We start from the raw sequence: 12,500 nt of genomic DNA on the forward strand, positions 1-12,500 counted from the left end.
ATGTCATTTTGTCCATTGTCCCCAAAGATGGCAGAACATCCACTGGCTGACGGTGGTCCAGGGCTGGCTCGACGTCACTTCAACATCAATACACTGCCACTGCAGACACAACGTTAACCATTGTCCCAATGCTTTTGTTATGTGGCTGAAGTTGGACTGATGGTAAGTAGAGGTTGCTTTCACCCCCATGTTCTTGTATCTGGTAACATGGGGGTAAAAGCAACTACTCTCCAAACCTCTGCCAACGTCAGCATGCTCGCTTTACTTTGTTGCATGACCAGGATCAGTGTTTAATCCACAATATGCACTGTTAACCTCCATCATTTTGATGTTTTTATGTTTTGTGTTCGACTTCAAAAGTATGATGCTATTGCATACTGCAATAAAGGAGTTACACAGAAACTACTCAAAAAAATGTCACTAACACGGGGCTTTGTTGTCACTTGGGGTTCTAAAATGTCTGATGCTGTTTCGATCAGGTATGAAAAGTTCCTTTTACTCAAAACAAGAAATACATTCCGGTTTGGAATGTGCAAGCTGCCCGTACTTGGAAACCGCACGTCATAATACTAATTGCACGTCATGGCAACCACCATCAAACTAATTCAACGGCGGTTTCTTCCTTCTGGGATTCATCAAGAGAACGTGATGTTTCAAGTAACAGATGCTTGCGAGCCTGAACTGGAAGAATGAGCTACGATATTGGGAAGGACTCGCTTCAAGGTTGAGAATGTAAGAGCAAAACGAATGGCCAATGATGAAAGGACTGGAGTTAACACAAGTCTGACTGCAGTTCCATTTTTTTGTTGGATTCAGACATGAAGCACAAGGACTGGGACTCTAGACTCCAGTAACTGGATGTGGATTCAAGGCCACACAATTTGGATTCTGTTTGGCAAGACTCCGCTACAAAGTAACGAAGAAGCCTTCAAGTGGGTCCTAACGTGGCGTCAATTTAGCAATCATCATGTTTGTTTATTAATGTCTCGTGATACAAGTAGGACAAGGTTTCTTGAATGTTCTGTAATAGGTTTGTAGATTATACCAAAGCACTGGAGATTGCGGAATAGGACACTTTCAGAATGACATATTCCAGCGCATGCGTAGAGTCCCTGGGATGTGGTGGTTACCTGGGCATCATGAAGTATATCATGTGTGTGAGACAAGGATTGTTACCTGAAAGGACTCAAAAAGCTTCTGAAATAAGCTGAAAATACTTAGAAAAGTACCTGAGAGAAAGGACGAAAGACTTTGAGAACTTTCTCAGCTCGCCAAAATGGGAACCTGCTCGTACAACAAACTCCCGACCATGTGGCCTGGTTCAAGACCCAAGTGGATGGACTGTTTATCTGGATTAATTGCTTCTGAACACCAATGGGAAGGACATATTTGGGGGCTTGTGGATGAACAGGGTAAGATTATAATGGTGATATATATATATATATATATATATATATGTATATAATTTGGGGTTCTGGGGCCACAAGGGAAACTAGAACGGCACTCGTTAGGGCGCACATCTCCGCCAGGCTGAACAGTTTACGGTTTATATCCCACTGACAAGTCGGATCTGGATGTTAATCAAAATCGAATCCGCTTGTTCTCGTCACATACCCAATTCATCAACCGAGGTTTATCATTTATACGTTCATAAGTTTTTGAGATAATGTGCTCCATAAAGTTTTTGGCCGCATCTCTCAATAGTGACGAATCACTTTAAAAATTCTACTCTCTGGATGCAGATCCAGGTCTTCACCGAAATTGAACGAATTCCTCCTCGGCACACACCCACCCTGTCCACGACGTTTCCTCTGAATCCGCCCATACCTTTTTTGAGATATCATGCTTACAGACACAAACACACACAAACACACAGACAGACAGGAGTGAAAACTCGGCCTCCGTCCACCTTCAGTGCCAGAGGTAATTATACTCGAATTTTACATCTATTTCTGAAAGGAGAAGTGTGTGTGTTTGTGTTTGTGTGTTTGTCCATGTGTGTGTGTTTGTCCATGTGTGTGTGTTTGTGTTTGTGTTTTTTTTATATATCCACTGTGACCGCCAGCTTCTGTCACAGTAAATGGTTCCAACCCGACGCCTCTCATCCCCAGATATTTCTCCTACAATATTTCCATTGTATTTCCGTGAGTCCGATTTGCATTCAGGAACAGAACAATTCTGATGATCCATTTTAAAATTTCCAATCTTTTGTCGAAATGCTGACAATGATGTTCAAAGACTATTTTAGTTACAGGTGTTGGGCCATCAACGGCAGGTTAAAAATGCTCGTCGAGGCGAACAGAGTCGTTGAAAACGCGTACACACGGCGTGTGCGCAAAACACCTCGTTGAGCATTGTTATGTTCCATGGTCTTGGCAAATGAGGTGTCAGGAAAAGAGGTGAGGGTTATTATAGATAGTAATTTGTGGTGGTGGAAAATAAGTGAATGTAGTAATTAAGACAAAGAAAATATGCTCACGAGAATGGAGTACAAGTATGGATCACTGAAAATCTTCTGCCATTCCTCTCAAAATTCATCCACAATGCTGTAGCCAATGAACTAGCAGAGCCGACCCATCGCTTCGCTGACAGACCAATTAGTCTTCCTGTTCGCCAAAAAAATTTGGGTGAGAAGGAGAAGGAGAAGAAGACAAATTTACCTGTGCATCAAGTGCTTTAATTCCTTCCCAACCTTGTCCTCGCATTCCGCTGCCCCTCCCCTTTGTCCCCCGTTCATTCTGATGTTCCTTCCCGCTAAGAAATGTCTCACACACGATGATGGCCCCCTCCGGTGTTTTGGGAAGGAGGTCAAATTTACCTGTGCAAAGAATGCTTTACCCTCAGTGTCGCCAAGGTGAGAAAGGAAATTGTAATACTCTCTGCCACCACCACCAGGTGGCGCTACACGGTACACATTTACATAGAGAATTCTCCCCCCCCTCCTATCCTGCCCCTCACACCCCCAAATGAGGCCCAAGCCACATAGCCTATGTTACCTCCCACACAAAGTTGTATTTGTACCCCGAGTTTGGGGTTTGTAACTTCAAAGACATGGCCGAGCATAGAACAGAGAGAGAGACAGAGAGACACAGAGAGAGAGAGAGAGAGAGAGAGAGAGAGAGAGAGAGAGAGAGAGAGAGAGAGAGAGAGAGAGAGAGAGAGAGAGAGAGAGAGAGAGAGAGAGAGAGAGAGAGAGAGAGAGAGAGAGAGAGAGAGAGAGAGAGAGAGAGAGAGAGAGAGAGAGAGAGAGAGAGAGAGAGAGAGAGAGAGAGAGAGAGAGAGAGAGAGAGAGAGAGAGAGAGAGAGAGAGAGAGAGAGAGAGAGAGAGAGAGAGAGAGAGAGAGAGAGAGAGAGAGAGAGAGAGAGAGAGAGAGAGAGAGAGAGAGAGAGAGAGAGAGAGAGAGAGAGAGAGAGAGAGAGAGAGAGAGAGAGAGAGAGAGAGAGAGAGAGAGAGAGAGAGAGAGAGAGAGAGAGAGAGAGAGAGAGAGAGAGAGAGAGAGAGAGAGAGAGAGAGAGAGAGAGAGAGAGAGAGAGAGAGAGAGAGAGAGAGAGAGAGAGAGAGAGAGAGAGAGAGAGAGAGAGAGAGAGAGAGAGAGAGAGAGAGAGAGAGAGAGAGAGAGAGAGAGAGAGAGAGAGAGAGAGAGAGAGAGAGAGAGAGAGAGAGAGAGAGAGAGAGAGAGAGAGAGAGAGAGAGAGAGAGAGAGAGAGAGAGAGAGAGAGAGAGAGAGAGAGAGAGAGAGAGAGAGAGAGAGAGAGAGAGAGAGAGAGAGAGAGAGAGAGAGAGAGAGAGAGAGAGAGAGAGAGAGAGAGAGAGAGAGAGAGAGAGAGAGAGAGAGAGAGAGAGAGAGAGAGAGAGAGAGAGAGAGAGAGAGAGAGAGAGAGAGAGAGAGAGAGAGAGAGAGAGAGAGAGAGAGAGAGAGAGAGAGAGAGAGAGAGAGAGAGAGAGAGAGAGAGAGAGAGAGAGAGAGAGAGAGAGAGAGAGAGAGAGAGAGAGAGAGAGAGAGAGAGAGAGAGAGAGAGAGAGAGAGAGAGAGAGAGAGAGAGAGAGAGAGAGAGAGAGAGAGAGAGAGAGAGAGAGAGAGAGAGAGAGAGAGAGAGAGAGAGAGAGAGAGAGAGAGAGAGAGAGAGAGAGAGAGAGAGAGAGAGAGAGAGAGAGAGAGAGAGAGAGAGAGAGAGAGAGAGAGAGAGAGAGAGAGAGAGAGAGAGAGAGAGAGAGAGAGAGAGAGAGAGAGAGAGAGAGAGAGAGAGAGAGAGAGAGAGAGAGAGAGAGAGAGAGAGAGAGAGAGAGAGAGAGAGAGAGAGAGAGAGAGACACAATGGCTTCTATATATTGTTTATAGATCCATGGTCGCTTAAGCGAATACTGTATGATTGGTTGAGGAATAATATGTACCGAATATACACAGCACTATAAATGTATCATTAAATAATTATATCTTTGGTTTTGTGACTATATTTCTGCATGTTTGGAGTTTGAGACGACTCACAGTAAAGACAAGCGAGTACTCCCAAGATCATGGCAACTCACCCCTGATTCAGACTCGGACACCGGCCAGACTCCATGCTGTTGGAATAAACAGGCCGTTCAACGAAACACCAGTGAAACTGGACTCATCCCAGAAAGTTAGTAATTGAAAACTAATTATTTGTTTACAATTTACATACTATCCCAAAATTACTTTAAACCAGAGCAAATTCACAAAAGTGCACCATCTTTAACTTAGCAAATGTACAACAGCAACAGTCCAACAAAATACTGAACAAAATCTCTAAATCCTGAAACAAGGGTATCCAGTCACATGATGTGAACGTGTTGAGACATATCGAGCACGTGGTGATCGACTCGACGGCGCAGAGCTGTTGAGGCAGTTGCAACTCCAATGAAGCAGCGTTTGGTTAACCTGACGGTACAGTGAGCGGCAGAGGTAATTGAGACGACTTTGAAATGAAGCAGCAGCAAAAGTAAACGTTGCGAGTCCCATTTAGCGCAGCGATGCGAATAAACGACGCTTTGTTTGGCATGTCGATAAAAAGCATACCTGTTTGGATTTAGGTCAGCCTCGCCGCCGTGGGAAACGCTTGCACCTCGCTGTTGGAAATCACCTGCGTAATGAAATCCCTGACAGGAGGTCACAAGCCTTGTAGAAACAACGTACTGCAACCAACTACACCGTCCTACAAATCGCTGAGTGGTGTTCGTTCGAAGCCCAGGCTCTGATGAGAGCATACTTGTTTTCGAAGGAAGAACCCTCCCCCTCCCCCCTCCCCGAGCATGACACAATGTGATGCAGTTACATCAACACCAACGGATTAGAAGATTTTAGGTGGGCACAGATTCTAATAATGATGTACCACACTCTGTTAGAGAATGTTGTACTGGATGGTTTGGATGGTCTTCGCAGCAGTAGTTTAGAGAGGAATTTGGAATTTGTTCATGCTGGTGGAGATAACTCGTTTGTTCTTCATAAAGGACACCATGAGATATTGAACGTCCACTAACGAATGCTCGCAGACGGTGCATCCAGCTTAACGTCCATCGGAGGGACGGCACACACATTGATGGATCACCCAGCCTGTGAAACACCAGGATGACAGTTCACAGCTTGGTCAGGATTCAAACCCAGCCTAGACAGCTGAGAGGTGAGTGTGCGTACCTCCGTGCCATCCTACCAAGCCTGATCAAAAGTGGCCTCAACGTTATTGGGTGGAGACATCACTTGTCTGGACTTCCAAGGTTAGCAGTTGGGATGCGATGTGATTGACAAAACATGATGTTCCAGAAAACGACGAACCGAGGGAGGTGAAGTGTTGAACTACTACACTGGCATCGGCTGCTTTTGTAGAAGGTACCGGTACACCTTGATTTGAGATATAGAAGCCTCATCATCGGAGACGCCATCACGATGGAGGAAACCATCTCAAGAATCCTGACTGTTGATCTTTTGCATCTGCTTTCCGGTGGATTTCAACCTGAAACCAAAGAGTAACAGTCACAAAGTGTGTGTGTGTGTGTGTGTGTGTGTGTGTGTGTGTGTGTGTGTGTGTGTGTGTGTGTGTGTGTGTGTGTGTGTGTGTGTGTGTGTGTGTGTGTGTGTGTGTGTGTGTGTGTGTGTGTGTGTGTGTGTGTGTGTGTGTGAATCAATTTCTGTTGATGAAGCAAATACAGCTTGTTTCACCCATCTTAACTCAACCCCCTCCCCCCCAATTCAATCCTCCGCACTACATGAATCATCTCCTCCTTCTTTCCCCCTGGGTATAATAAGCCCCCAAAGTGCCTCCCGAACCATCTTGCGTCTCCCTCTTCCCTGATCTTGCCCAGGTAAGGTTGCACTGCATACGGAACCGCACCGGGAGCTTGATTGTGTGAGTAACGGTGTTGTTGAGATTCAAAGAACTTTCGAAGAAATTCCTAGTTTGAACTTGGCAGTGACTGTAGATGTGGATAGGAAAGAGCATGTAGTAGGTGTGTGTGTGTGTGTGTGTGTGTGTGTGTGTGTGTGTGTGTGTGTGTGTGTGTGTGTGTGTGTGTGTGTGTGTGTGTGTACCAATGTAAAAGAAAATTGCTCAGCAAATGTCTTTCTGTGTTATGTGGACAAAAATTCTGGAAACTATGATTTTCTTTAATGAAATCCAAAAGATCAACGATAAAGGAATCTCGAGCACAAGAGCGAAAAGCTCAAAAGGAAATATGAACAAATATTGATGTTATTTACAGGTAAGAACTGCCTCTGTGTTGGATAGTCAAGAGGTGTGAGCACTCACCTGTGAGCTGTTAAATGTGGGTTCGAATCCCGACTGAGCTCGCGTGCATCGTGATGCATCAGCGTGTGCACCGTCCCTCCGATGGACGTTAAGCCGGAGGACCGGTCTGCAAGCACCGGTCGTTGTTGAATGTTAAAGATCCTGCGGCGTCTTTTGCAAAGGGTCCGGCGAGTTATCTCCGCCACCCTGAACAAATGTACAAATTTCCTGGCACAATTGACTGCTGGGAAGGCAATGGCAAACAACAAAGCATAATCGTTGCTAGGAGACCGTTCGGCAGCACCGATGCTCTTTAAAGAATATGGTAAAAATTGATGATGATGATGAGTGGAGCGTGTGAACAAAGAGGGGGTGTGGTAAGGGGGGTGAGGGGAAAAGAGCATAGAGATGAAACAATAAATTAATTTTATTGGAGAATGCTTCGATTAGGGGGTGGGGGTGGGGGGGAAGGAGGGAAGGGCGGGGGAGGAGAAAGGGGCTAGAGGTAAAGAACAGCTGAGAAAATGATTTCGCTCAACGAGGAAAAATGTGAAACTGAGCCCTGAGTTCTAAATTAGACATCGTCTCAACATGATGTCCTGCTCACTCGACATTCTTCCCACTCTGTTTAAATTCTGTACAATTCGATTTTAAACATTCCCCAGCCCCCCCCCCCCCCCATCACAGGGGAAATTGATGCCGATATAATAGGTTTTGAAAAGATGTTTTTGAACAGTTTCAATGTTTTCAAGTGACACTGACATGGCCATTTCCTTCTGTTTTCCCCAAAACTAATCATAATCTGCTTTTCATCTCTTTCCTCCTGGATGTGCACTCCATTGTGAAGGTGTTTCCCTCTTTTGCACGTTCTTTACCCATTTTGTTCAAAGTCGTCTGTCGATTGTACATCCTGTCTCGGGGCGACCAGCGAGTAAGCCAGATCCAATTAATCACATAAAATAGCCGGACAATGCGAGTCTTTAAAAACAAACAAACAAACAAAAAAATCCACAAACTTCCAAAAAAATTCCCACGGGACAGTTTCATCGAAGGTCTTTTTTTTTCTTCTTCTCTGAACCGCTCTCCCACCTCCTCGACACCAACAATCGAAACGTCACAAAGGACCACGATGGACATTCCCCATCAGAGAGTATTTCCCAAGACAGTTGGAATTTTCTCAAGACTTCAGCGCACAAAATGGTCTTTTTGATGAAGTAAACCTTAGGATAAAAAAAAGTCCACGAAGGAGTGTGGGGTGGGGGGGGGGTGGGAGAGTCGCTTTACACTTGTTTCTGAAAGGTGGTGTGAGCTGTGAGATTCCCTTCTGATGCGTCAACCGACGAGTAAGGACAGCTGTGTCTAAAACTCGCGTGGCCTTGTGTGGCTTGGGAATGCTAGAACATGTCCAGGGAATATTTTTAAGAAGTCTCAAGTGACGAACATCCCTTCTTGGCGTGTTGCAATGTCCGATGAACTCTTGGATCTGGCTTCATGCCACGCATGGTGTTCAGTGTCATTCCATTTGGCTTCCATAATCAGCGTTTCTATATTCTTTCTCATTTTCAAAATGCCTGATTAAGTGCTATGGGCAGTCTTGCAACTCATCTGATAGGCAAGAAGTTTTCAGAACAGGAATTCAAGTCACTGGACAAAAAGCTTGGAGAAAAGTTTAGCTTAAAAAACAAATAAATAAATGAGGAGGACATGCACTTCAAAGAGTTCTCATCACGTGTCACATTATTATCCTTTTGTGTCCACATAACTTTTCAAACGAGAGGGGCACTCGGTAGAGTGCATACCTCCACCAAGCTGATTAGTTTACGTTTTGTATCCCACTGATAGCCGGATCTGGATTGGGACCTGAAATAAAATTTAATTGGCTTGTTCTCGTCACCGAACAAACTCATCCACCTAGTTTTGTCATAACTCGTCCACAACTTTTTGAGATATCATGATATACGTACAGGAGATAAAGTTTTTGGCCCGATCTCTCAATTTTAGAAATCAGGCCTAATGTTGACCTTTTGACCTTAAAATAATTGTTGGTTGAATCCATAGACCCGAAATGAAAATCCTCTTTTCAAATTTCAAGTCAATCGGATGAAAATTGAGGATTTTAGAAATTTGGCCTGTGTTGACCTTTTGGCCTATGTTGACCTTTTGGACAATGTTGACCTCAAAAATAATAGGTGGTTGAATTCAGTGACCTGATATGCAAATCCCCTTCAAATTTCAAGTCAATTGGTTGAAAATTGAGGATTTTAGAAATTTGGCCTGTGTTGACCTTTTGGCCTATGTTGACCTTTTGGCCAATGTCGACCTCAAAAATAATAGGTGGTTGAATTCAGTGACCTGATATGTAAATCCCCTTCAAATTTCAAGTCAATTGGTTGAAAATTGAGGATTTTAGAAATCTGAAATAAAAAAAAAAGTTTGGCCTCGTCGGCCAAAGGTCAAAAACTTTTTCAAATTTCTAAAATCCTCAACCTTTTGACCTCAAAAATAAATAGGAATCTGCGGGACCACCAACTCCACAATTTGATGAAGTTTTGTGGAAATCGGTTTAAAATTGTGACCCGTCGGCAAAAAATTTTTTTTTGCCAAGGAACAAACAGACAGATAGGGGTGAAAACAACCTCCATTCCACCTTCGGTGGCGGAGGTAATAATGGCAGCCCATCACATGGGAATCAATCCACGGACGCATTTCTGGCCCACCAGACTTATGAGAACACCTTTGTTTTGGTAAATAAAACAAACATTGCAACAAAATTTCGAACGTGCACCTCAGCTCCACAGTCCCAAGGCCAAAGTACAGAGTCGAACAAAATTTGTCAAACCAGCGTCACATGGTCTTCGGCCCGAAGGCTGAACATATGGCCAAACACGTACAACACGGACAACGGGGCGCGAACGCATGGTCACACCATAACTTTGGGAACCACTGGCCTTCATCAGCATCGCATGAATTACCCTCAAGAGTTGAGCTGGCGAGCTGTACCACATGACATATCTCTCAAGTAGTACCTCTTCACTGGAATGGTGACCGTGAACCCCCTCGTCTGGCACCAGCATTTGCTGTGAGGGTTCTGACCGATAGGAGGTACTGAAAGGCACCAGCACCCTCAACAAAGCTCTCCCTTTAAAGGCACCTCCGAACATCCTCACCCTGTCACTCTGGAAGCATTGTCAAACAAACCCATCGATACATTCTCAAGGTCAACCACTGGAAGACACTTGACCTTCTTGACCATCACAAGAAGACGCTTGATCATCACCATCAGCCATGATCTCTGCTGGGCCGACAACACAATAGAGCTGGCTTCCAAAGCCAGTTGCAGAGTGGACATTCTCCGACATTCCAAGCATTTCGTCAAAAAAAAAACCAAACAAATCAGAACTACTCGTTGTATAAGGTGTTTGTCCATAGCTAAGTGGAGTATAGCTTTCCCTTGTGGGCTGGCACCCCAGCATCAAATCGGTCTGCTCGATTCTGTGGAATCCAGGACACTCTTATTGGATTGTTCCGCAATGATGCGGAAGCACCAGGGTTTGCTGTCTTACACATTGTAGGGAGTTCGGTGGCCTCAGTTTTTGTTTTGTTTATTGAACCACCCCCAGGTTCTCTCCCTTTGCTCTCACAGCACTCTGACTCTACCCATCGATTCCAGGATGTACTCGTTCTTACAGTAAACCTCTCTCTGTTAAACTCACAAAATCCCAGCTCACGGGACAACTCACTCCTTTTATTCCTCGCTTCTCCCGTCTATGGAACCACCGTCCAGACACTGTTCTATCCCACTCTTCCTTCCAGGGATTTAAGCTGGCTGTCCACTTCATTGTAATGTCAATCCCCATCCTTACCCACAATCATTATTACCCCACTAGCAAATACAACCCGTCACTTTGTTAACGGGGATATTACGATGGGGGTTGGGGGGGGCGGTGGGTGGTGAGTAGGAGTGAGAAGGGGTGCGTTAGTGAGGAGGGGTGGTGAGTGAGGAAGGGGTGAGGGTGAGGAAAAGAGAGCAAGGAAGTTGGGAAGCGTGAGGAAGGGAGGGAGGGCGAGGGAGTGTGGGGGTGGGGGATAAAGCGAGGCCACATCACACGTTGCTCTCCACTCTGGGAAGGTGGAGGGAATTAGGAGGATGGGGGAGAGAGGGGGGTAGTGGGGAGGGGGAAAGGGGTGTTGTGGACATGCATTTGATAGGGGGCTTGAGGGAAAGCAGGGAAGGGGTGGGAATTGTCCCCTTATGCCAGCATTAGTACAGGAATGAAAGAAATTGGGTACGTTAAAACAGCACGTTCAAATGGGACATATAAACAATGTACAGACACCACCAGACGTCCGAGTGGAGGGGGCGGGGGTGGAGGGCTTTGGGAGGAGGTAAGCCTGAGGGAAAGGGGGAGAGGCAGTGTGAGGGGAGGAGGGAAGGGAAGGCAGCGTGAGGGGAGGGGGAAGGGAAGGCAGCTTGAGGGGAGGGGGAAGGGAAGGCAGCGTGAGGGAAAGGGGGCGATGCAGCGTGAGGGGAGAGGGGAGAGGGGAAGGGAAGGCAGCATAAGGGAATGGGGGAGAGGCAGCGTGAGGGGAGAGGGGAGAGGCAGCGTGAGGGGAGAGGAAGCGTGAGGGGAGAGGCAGCATGAGGGGAGAGGGGAAGGGAAGGCAGCGTGAGGGGAGAGGCAGCATGAGGGGAGAGGGGAAGGGAAGGCAGCGTGAGGGGAGAGGGGAAGGGAAGGCAGCGTGAGGGAAAGGCGGAAAGGCAGCGTGAGGGGAGCCGGCAAGGGAAGGCAGCATGAGGGAAAGGGGGAGGGGCAGCGTGAGGGGAGAGGGGAAGGGAAGGCAGCGTGAGTGAAAGGGGGAGGTGCGGCGTGAGGGGAGAGGCAGCGTGAGGGGAGAGGCAGCCTGAGGGGAGAGGCAGCCTGAGGGGAGAGGCAGCCTGAGGGGAGAGGCAGCCTGAGGGGAGAGGCAGCGTGAGGGGAGAGGCAGCGTGAGGGGAGAGGAAGACAGCATGAGAGGAGGGGAAAGGCAGAGTGAGAGGAGAGGAAGACAGCGTGAGAGGAGGGAGAGGCAGCGTGAGGGGAGAGGCAGCGTGAGGAGAGAGGGGAAGGGAAGGCAGGGTGAGGGAAAGGGGGAGATGCAGCGTGAGGGGAGAGGGGAAGGGAAGGCAGTGTGAGGGAAAGGGGGAGAGGCAGCGTGAGGGGAGAGGCAGCCTGAAGGGAGGGGGAAGGGAAGGAAGCGTGAGGGAAAGGGGGAGAGGCAGCGTGAGGGGAGAGGCAGCCTGAGGGGAGGGGGGAAGTGAAAACAGCATGAGGGGAGGGGAAGGTAGCATGAGGGGAGGTGAAGGCAGCATGAGGGAAAAGGAAGGTAGCATGATGAGAGGGGAAGGTAGTGTGAGGGGAGGGGAAGGAAGTGTGAGGGGAGGGGAAGGTCATGTGAGGGGAGGGGAAGGCAGTGCACAAGGGCATTACCGGGGCGATAAAACATGCCCAAACAGCTCGGTTTTATTTTTAACTGTTGTGTTCTATATAAAACCGAGCTGGAGCATTAAAAAAACTTAAAACCCATGCTATCTACCTGGCAAAGGCCTGCTTGCACACATGCCCCCCCCCCAATACGCATTCCTCCAACTTTCTTGCAATCCATACTAACAGTGCGCATGCACCGGTGATACACGCATCCTTTCACTTGCACACATGTATGGTTTCCCCACACAATGCATGTACGGTGAAACGTCCTGCATGGCTTCGATGCTGCAGCATG

At 47.1% G+C, this 12,500-nt stretch overlaps 2 protein-coding genes across 5 annotated transcripts in view; one reads left to right on the forward strand and one right to left on the reverse strand.

Moving 5' to 3' along the window:
• The window catches only part of LOC147013489 (uncharacterized), a 16,895-nt gene extending 16,471 nt beyond the window's left edge, over positions 1 to 424 (forward strand). For all 3 annotated transcript variants that reach the window (XM_085855303.1, XM_085855304.1, XM_085855305.1), the window contains exon 3: positions 1 to 424. This exon is cut by the window's left edge and continues 323 nt beyond it. The gene's annotated coding sequence lies outside the window, so the exon portion shown is untranslated.
• The window catches only part of CNOT2 (CCR4-NOT transcription complex subunit 2), an 82,907-nt gene extending 77,697 nt beyond the window's left edge, over positions 1 to 5,210 (reverse strand). For both annotated transcript variants that reach the window (XM_085855300.1, XM_085855298.1), the window contains exons 1-4: positions 5,039 to 5,210; positions 4,799 to 4,900; positions 4,528 to 4,563; positions 2,480 to 2,606 (exon numbers count right to left, since the gene is read on the reverse strand). The gene's annotated coding sequence lies outside the window, so the exon portion shown is untranslated. The remainder of the gene's footprint in view (positions 1 to 2,479; positions 2,607 to 4,527; positions 4,564 to 4,798; positions 4,901 to 5,038) is intronic.
• Positions 5,211 to 12,500: the final 7,290 nt, after the last annotated feature.

Source organism: Eptatretus burgeri, chromosome 14 (genome assembly GCF_056783735.1).
Source record: "Eptatretus burgeri isolate ZD-2024b chromosome 14, Ebu_testis_v1, whole genome shotgun sequence".
Taxonomy (NCBI): domain Eukaryota; kingdom Metazoa; phylum Chordata; class Myxini; order Myxiniformes; family Myxinidae; genus Eptatretus; species Eptatretus burgeri.